General features: G+C 40.2%; 1 long non-coding RNA gene across 2 annotated transcripts; it reads right to left on the reverse strand.

Moving 5' to 3' along the window:
* Positions 1 to 6: 6 nt before the first annotated feature.
* Positions 7 to 9,093, reverse strand: LOC111874879. 2 transcript variants are annotated; one of them, XR_002844626.2, is made up of 4 exons: positions 8,565 to 9,093; positions 8,142 to 8,295; positions 7,748 to 7,883; positions 7 to 205 (listed from the first exon to the last, which is right to left on the reverse strand). It is a non-coding gene; the product is annotated as an uncharacterized LOC111874879 (long non-coding RNA). The 2 variants fall into 2 exon arrangements; XR_002844625.2 differs by lacking the exon at positions 8,142 to 8,295.
* Between the last annotated feature and the right edge of the window lie 214 nt (positions 9,094 to 9,307).

The raw sequence follows: 9,307 nt of genomic DNA on the forward strand, positions 1-9,307 counted from the left end.
GCACTATCTCACTGAATATTTTAACATATACTCGTACTTTCAAGCTGATAATTAATCACAACTTGTTCATATATCTATATAAATATACACATAACACCGTCTTATTATTTATAAATACCTCTTCATACCAGGAAAGAAACATACCTTGATGGTGCTCACCGGATATTTACGTCACAGTGGCAGGGCAGCCAACCTCTTAACATGACTGAAACAGAAACATTCGATTATATCAGTCCGATTACAGGAAGGTAATTTTTCACCCTATTTTTACCCATTTTCGTGTATGATATTATTCTACTTCCTATCCAGGATGGGAAATTCGGGCGAAAAAATGCCCAGCCGCCATTCAATTTGTCGCGTATCCATACACGTGAACGAAGGGAACCATTTCAATGACAACAAAGATTTTTCGTCATAACGTTATGCCATTGGAGGGCAGCATAATGCCATAATGTGATATTCGGTAATCATTTGTATTACCGTGGGGGATTCGCAAACTCTTGAGGTGGGAGCGGCGTTCTCGACACAATCTAAGCTATCACGTAGAAATATAACCTTGGAATATAACAACATAAGTTTATATTATGGGTGCAAAAACAGTGAAGGCGCTCAATTTTATACATAACGTCATATTTCGACTTATATTCCACGTAACGACAGCCCTATATTACGTTCGGTTAAATAGCAACTTCGTAAATGACGTCACCCTTAGGTCTGCGCAATGAACTACTGCGCACCAACCTGTAAACCAGGGGACTGGCCCTTAGGTGTTTGATGTTACGTTAGGTTAGGTTAGGTTAGGTTGGTCAGATTAGGTTTGCGCAGTAGACTACTGCGCATCCATCTATACCTTGGAGGGGGCCAAGTTCGGTAATTTATGCTAATGTTAGGTTGTGATTGTACATTATGATAGGTGTGCGCAAACGACTTCTGCGCATCGTTATGCTCAGTTAAGCACGGTTTGGCCGGCGGCAATATCTTACGATTCAATGCCTCTGATAGCCTACTAAATCATTATATATTTATACGGGACATTTTATTTCCGAATTTTCTCACGTGATAAACTCTTTGCGTTTATTTTTCTGTTAAACTATCTACATAATCTATGAAACCTGGAATACACTACGATATTTGTAGTGGACGTAATTGCATTTTTTCATAAATAAACGCTCTCAAGTGCATGATATCACAATTATCTTGATTTACTCTTACAATTTCCACAAGTTCCGCAAATTTTCTCTTTTCGAATCTTCCCATTATTAACTTTATTATGGTTTTCGACATGTCAAGGACATACATATACTGTACATGGAAGGTATCCACCCCACAATACTAGTGCTCAAATATTAGATAGGGAAACCACTAATTACGATCTGAACCTAAGAAAATATCATTCAACCTTCTTCTAAGCATTAAAACAAAAAACGAACTATCACTATATATGCTCTAGACTAGACTATAAAATACAATTACAAGAATGTTATCTGTAAGACATCGTGTTTTCCTGCGCACAATGTGATACTGTAAGCAATTTAATAGATGGAAAGAAAATAATTCCCTGATGTTGTATATTACCTGCTCACACATTTAAGCCTGGAAAATTAGATGCCAAACGTGTAATCCGTTGCCTATCACAAAGAAATACACTTCTAACTTAGAAATCACTTGCCATCAGTCTTCATGCTATAACATATTCTACCCACCACTACGCACAGTTTACACAATGTCATTGTACAGCATTCCTAGCATAACACCAATGACGTGTTTCACTTCGCATACCACCCTGTTATAAGCATGTATTCTTCATCCAAGATGCACAAGATATGTATGAAAGGTGTGCGCAATGGACTACTGTGCATCCACCTGTAACTCATGGTTCTGGCCCTTGGCTACCATTCGTTGATTTAGGATAAGTTAGGTTAGGTTAGCGCAGTAGACTACTGCGCATCCATCTGTACCTTCGAAGGGGAGAAGCTCCGTAAGTTACGCTGATGTTAGGTTGTGAGGGTAGATTATGATAGGTTTGCGCAACTGAATATTGCGCATCGTTATGCTCTTTTGAGAAAGGTTTGGCTGTCGGCAATATCTTACCATTGAAGGTCTCTGATACCGTTTCAAATCATTATATATTTACATGGGATATTTTATTTCCGAATTTTCTTACATGATAAACTGCTGCATATACAATGGAACCTCGCTTAACGAGCAACTCTCATGACGAGTAATTCGCATAACGAGTAAAACAAATTGTAAAAAATGACTCGCATAACGAGTGACGAGAGGGGAAGTCCCGGATTGTGCGCTTGCTATATTAGTCTGTGTTTAGCACTCGTTCCGCTAACATCGTAGTGTCGCTTTGTGATCACCCATTTTTCAAACTGTGTTCAGACGTATTTGTAATCTTTTTTTGTGCAAAGTTTAATAACCCTTGCAAAAATGTCCCGTAAGAAAAAGCCGCAAAAAGACAGCCATAAGAGAATAAAAATTAGCCGTAGAAATGAAACGTAAAATCATTGAAAAGCGAGAACGAGCTGTGAGAGTGGCTGATCTAGCACGCACATCAGAGTACAATCGGTCTACATCAACGATATGCACGATGTGGAGTTGCAGTGTGTTTCACAGCAAGACGTTGTGAAGAGTTTGTCAGAGTAGGAGGAGGAGGTAACAGCAAAGCAACAATCTTCTGGTGCAATAAGAGAAATGCTCAGAGCATGGGAAACTGTTGCATCGTACACTGAGAAGCATCACCCTAATAAGGCAGTGGCTATGCGCGCTACAAATTTATTTTAAGATAATGCTGTGTCGCATTTTCACCAAATTTTGAAGCGTCGGCAAAAACAAATGTCTCTTAGACAGCTTTCTAGTAAAAAAAAGACTTAGATATGTATCATAAATAATAAACTAATTATTTCTATTTTTTCTGCAAATCGAATTCGCATTCCAGGTTGGTTCATTCCGCATAGAAGAAAAGCTGGAGGTGATTCAAGCTCCTTAACAATGTATATATAATTCTCTTCGAATAAACGTCATACATAATTTTTTTGCGTATTTTTTCCGGCATGGAACTCATTATCATATTTTTCATTAATTTAAATGAAAAAAAAAAAGTTTCGCTTAACGAGTGTTTCGCATTACGAGTAAGATTCTGGAACGAATTATGCTCGTTAAGTGAGGTTCCACTGTATTTTTCTGTTAAACTATCTACGTAATTCACGAAACCTGGAATATATTGCGATATCAGTAATGTTCGTATATGTATTTTTCCGAAATACTGACATTTCAGAACGCTCTCAAGTGCACGATATCACAGTTATCTTGATTGACTCTTACAATTTCCGATAGTTACCTAAATATTCTCTTTTTGAATGTTTCCATTATTAACTTTATTGTGTTTTTCGACATATGTGAAGCATATACATATACTTTATATGAAATGTATCCATCCCACAATAATTGTGGGCTTAGAACCAAAACTATAAGGCTGTTTAATACAGCTAAAAGAACAGGGCAGTGGGACACCTGCAAGGAAGCCCTTAACCGTTACAACAAAAAATAAGGAAAGCCAAGCGATCTCGTTTTCTTTTTTTTACCCTCTTCTTATGGAGGAGGCATTGCCAGAAGATCAATGATGTACCAGGCGGTGTCAGACTCATGAGAATCATAGCAAACCAGGCGACCAACAAGGTCAGCACGATTAAGCTGCCTAACGGGCGGTATACTCAAACAGGAAGGGAGACACTGAATAAAATATTAACGGTTCACTATTCTGATTCAAAATTGACTGATAATTTGGGCGATGGACAGGGTCAGCAAAACCTGGGCACTTGCCAAAGCAAGACGAACAGGGTAGATTGGAACCTGGCCAAAGTCATAATTAACTAATCAAAAATCAGATGGGCACTGAATACCTTTAAACCGTTTAAATCAGCAGGAACAAATGGAATTGTTCAGCACTTTTGCAGCAAGGGGCAGAACTATTAGTTCCACACCTATGCCGGGTATATATAGCTTGCATGGCATATGGATTTATCCCCATGGCCTGGAGGCAAGTTGACATTTATCCCAAAGCCCGGGAAACTAGAGTACACCGAGGCTGAGGCTTATCGTCCTATCAGCCTGTCATCTTTCCTTTTGAAAACGATGGAGAAAATTGTGGATAGGCATATCAAGGTTGCGGCGTTGAGGACATATCCTCTATACCAAAACCAGCATGCCTATCAAACAGGTAAATCTACCGAAAGCGCACTATATAATGCGGTAACACACATAGAAAGTGTGACTGAACAAAAGGATATTGCTTTAGAAGCATTCCTTCACATAGAGGGAGCTTTTGATATAATCAAACCGGCCGTTGGAAAGCATGGCATAGTCTGCAATATGCAGGTGGATCAGTGCTATGCTCAAAAGTAGAACCATAGCTGCAACACTATCAGGAGAGACCCTGGGGGCGCCCGCGTCTAGGGGGTGTCCGCAGGGGGCATGCTCTCGCCTCTGCTGTGGAGCCTGGTCGTTGAATATGATGACATATCAATCCTCATAAACGGAATATTCCTTTCGACAGTAGAGCATCTTCAAACAGCTCTGTACAAGGTCCAACGTTGGTGTGAAAGAACAAGCCTTTCCATCAATTCTAATAAGACGGTAATTATACCTTTTACCAGGAAGACAAATATAAAGTGCCTTAGGGAACCTACCCTCTTCAATAAGATGATCCAGCTCTCCAGCGATGTCAAGTACCTTCGTCTAGTATTAGACAAGGGACTGACATGGAAAAAGCAGCTGGACAAGGTCATCAATAAAGCCTATAAGGTTGTTTGGACATGCAGAAGCATGGTTGGTAAAACTTGGGGACTGCAGCCGCACACTGTGCATTGGATATACGCTGAAGTTGTAAACCCCATAATTACATAAGGAGCCACAGTATCGTGGCCCAGAGTTAAACTCAAGACAAGCACGGCAGAACTTAGCAAATTGCAAAGGTTCGCTTGCTTGGGTATCACAGGAGCAATTCGAACATCTCCAACAGCTACACTGGAGACACTCCTTGGACTCCCCCCACTGCATATATAGTTGGAGGCAGAGGCCAGGGCAGGAATCTACCATCTCAAGTGCAGTGATCAATGGAAACCTAAATCCGATAGTTTCGGACATGCATACATAACTCAGGACATGAAAAAAGAACCCATGTTACAAATGGGGTCTGACAAAATGATACTGAGACATGTATATGAAAAACCATTCACAGTCAGATTTCCTGACAGGAGTGAATGGGAAAACAGGTTTCGACCCGATAGAAAAGGGGGACTGATCTGGTATACAGATGGTTCCAAGATAAGTAAGGGCACTGGGGCTGATGTGTCCTGCTATGGCACAAGGCAGAAACTCAGTTTCAGCCTTAAGCAGTACATGACAGTATTCCAGGCAGAAGTATATGACATTAAGGCATGTATTATGGAGAATCTAGATAGGAACTATAGAAATAGGAACATTTACATTCTATGTGACAGCCAAGCTGCACTTAAAGCGCTTGACAAACACCAGATCAACTCAAAATTGGTCTGGAATTGCCACCAAACTCTCATGGAACTGGCCAAACATAACAGGGTACAACTGATATGGGTGCTGAGGCATGAGGGTATTGCTGGAAATGATCAATTTACTAAGACTGGAGCTGAACATACGTTCATAGGACCTGAACCAGCCTGTGGCATCTCTATAGGAGTTGTCAGAAAAGCAATCAGGGACTGGACAAATATGAATCACAAGAAATACTGGGGATCCTTGACTGGATTCATGCAAGTGAACGGACTCAAACAAGGACCCTCTATTAAAAGAGCGAAGGAACTGTTGAAGTTAAACAGGAACCAGCTACGATGGGTGGTAGGACTACTTACAGGACACTGTCACCTTAAAGGACACCTCTTCAAACTGGGACTAAGTGAGAGGTATCAAGAAGAAAATGAAACAGCCAAACATATCCTGTGCAAATGTAAGGCCTTAGCTTATTTAAGATTATGTCACTTGGGTCAATATTTTATGGAACCAACTGACTATTTCGACGTCCCCACATACAAAATCCTGCGCTACATTCAAAGTGCAGGATTGCTGAAGGGATAAACAGAAGGGGAAGCACAACAGATCACTGTGGTCACGGTGCAACGGCCAAGAAGGCCCACCCCTTCTACATTCATTCATTCATCCATACCATGGATTTTCAACAATATAACATAATATAAAACATAAAATACAATAAAGGGTAAAGATTTCAAATTAGATTTCTGACATTTCAGTAGCCTCACAAGTAGGAAGCATTACAGGGCACCTAACATTCGTACCAAATTTTCTGTGGGGAAACCTCCTGGAAAGTGGATCCTTGCAAGATGGAACACCTCATGGCTGAATAACATTAAAACACGAGGTATCAATAAGCATATATTTGGATCACAGCTCAATTCAACTGGTTATAAATCACATCCAACGAACATCTCTGTGACCGTGACTTTCAACCTTCACATTCTGCTGCCACAACACTGCTTCTTAACATTCAATCGGTCACTTAATGATGCCTTTGCTAAGGTTTAGGACCACAACAAGCAGCAATCATGTCTCTACTATAAACAAAAACTCAGGGTTTAGGACCACAACAAGCAGCAATCATGTCTCTACTATAAACAAAAACTCAGGACAACTGCATTCACAGATGTTATATATAAGCACACATAATCTTTAAGAGCAATATCATCTTCACACTAGTAGAACAGAATGGAAATACTAGGCAATGTTATGAGTGCATTTCCAGTAATATCAAGGGACAATATTAATATCTGATGTCTAAATTAATTTCATTAAACTAAATTCCATCATTATCATTACTTCTGCACAGTTGTGGGATAAGATGCTCAATGACATGCTTCATAAACATTAATCAAGATGAGGGTAATCTGTCCAACATACTCCAGTTAACCTCACATCTCAACCTGCCACTGAATACTTACTTTGTTCCTCTCACTAGAATAATCTACTGTACATAACCAGCATCAAACTCAATCAAGTCTAAAGAAATCCAGTCAAACTCTACACACTACTTGGTAACTGTCATCACCCTCCAAAATGTGCGATAACACAAGAAACACAACTGTACAACCTACATGTTTCACTAACAGGGCACAAATAATAACATTAATCATACAATTAGTACCAGTGGATTCAAGGGAAATTCGTTTACATGGTATGAATACTATTCCACAGAAGCCCACACCAACATAACTTTTATTTTCCTACAATAACATAACACAGCATGGTGGAGACAAAACTTGTCACACTGTGTTCATTCTTCAAATCACTGTGCATTCGGGCAGGGAAGGGTCTGATTCAGTTACCTGAGGTTATAACAACTGGGGCATAATATCAATGACCAAGATACTGCAGGCTCATGCTATCAGAAACATTTTGCACAGATCCAACTCTTCAAAATTCCCCAAGGACCTAAAACTTATAAAACTCTATACTTCACAGCGCTTACTATTCCTGAAGACTGGCCTGGTTTACATCTGGTAAGTAACACTGGAGGTGTAGGGAACTGCATGTAATCTTGGAGTTATATTACCACTCTTCCACACACTGCCCTGGTTTCCTGAGAGATGAACACATGGTTTTGACCGTACTTTCTTTTCTGTCTTTCTACGTACATAATTTACCACATTCAGTCTCCAGTCACGTACAACACAAGTAGTTATTTCGTTCTTACCTGCAGATCATGGTGCCAGCACATAAATGGAACTCAGATATTCAGACCCATGTTATCTGGAAGGACGTGGATTCTCCTGAACAGCAGACGCAAACCACGTACGTAGAATCAAATCCACTCCTCCCTCCTGCACTCACTGAAACACACATTGTGCACACCATTAAAGATTTGACAGGAACTTATTAAAGATGAGCAGATGGCTAGTAATAATTGGGCCATGCTACTCACTACGCACACATTCTACTTGCCTCCAAGCTCCCTTCGATAAGCAGATTGGTCATCTGTCCATTTCGGTGCCTATACCTACAAATTCCCTATACTCAACAAGCAGTCCCAACGTTCCAATATATTGTAATAACAAGTAACCTGTATCATATAACAGATCCCATCTTACCGCTCAATTATCTGTTGCTATCATGTAGAGCTACATTCTTCACTTAAAGGAGCAGGTAATATCAGTCTGCACCCGAGGCGTTCTCTTCAGTTGAAGCATCGCCTCACCCCACATTCTGGCACAGCTCGGATAGATTAACTGGTACATCATATCACTATGTATCCAACAGAGATTATATGTTTCAACATATCTCACATATCTAAGTATTTCTAATACTTATTAACCTTCACATTCCCAAAAATCTCCAACCTCCCACACTTTACACAATATCCCCACATTCAAAACTGCATGATATATAAACTTTGATATTCCTCACAACTATCCAACTTCTATAACGTAGACAACCATTCCTAATCAAATTTCACAACGTCCTATGATTTAACAACTTACGGAAAATAATTACTCTCAAACAAAACAAAGTACCTTGCTCCCACTTCTTTTTCCTCCCGACACTCTGGGCCACTTGTCTGGGCGTCTCATTTGCATCGACTTCTAATTGGTTAAGTTGGGCGAGTTTACATTTCCACTTTCACGGGCAACTTACACCACCGTCACACACAGTTTTTGCGGCTGTCAAGAGATGAACACGAGCATTCTTTCTGTATTTTCGGCAGTATATCTTATACGTAAAATCTGAGGTTTATATATTATAGTTTACCTTATGTGGCTTTCGTCGTGCAAAAGCGTAATGTACCGGTTACCAACATACTTACGTGCCAGCATAAACCTACCCTAACTGAAACGTACGTACATCTGTAATATTAATCCAAAAGGGAAGCACAATAGATCATAGACGGTCGCAGTGCGAGGACCAATTTTATGGCTCACCCCTCATACCATTACTCCTACGTTCGTCTCTAATATTATGCGCCAAAACGTGGATTCCGTTCAAGGACACTGGCAGGACAGCACCATAGCTCAAACGGTTAGTTGCTAGCAGCCACTGGGTTGGCAATATGGTCGCCATGACACCTTGGTGCAATGCTGCTGCCATCTACTCCCATCTTATATGAACTAAATTTAAAAATGGCCTCGAAGGTCGAGAGCACAATTGGTACGAAGGTATGCTACCTTAGCAACTATTTTGAGTGGTCCCCCCTCGCCCCCACTTTAAATTTTTTTTTCGCTTCTTGCAATAAATACTTTCACAACCAGCTCTCTTGTAT

This window comes from Cryptotermes secundus, unplaced genomic scaffold (genome assembly GCF_002891405.2).
Source record: "Cryptotermes secundus unplaced genomic scaffold, Csec_1.0 scaffold160, whole genome shotgun sequence".
NCBI classification, from domain to species: Eukaryota; Metazoa; Arthropoda; class Insecta; order Blattodea; family Kalotermitidae; genus Cryptotermes; species Cryptotermes secundus.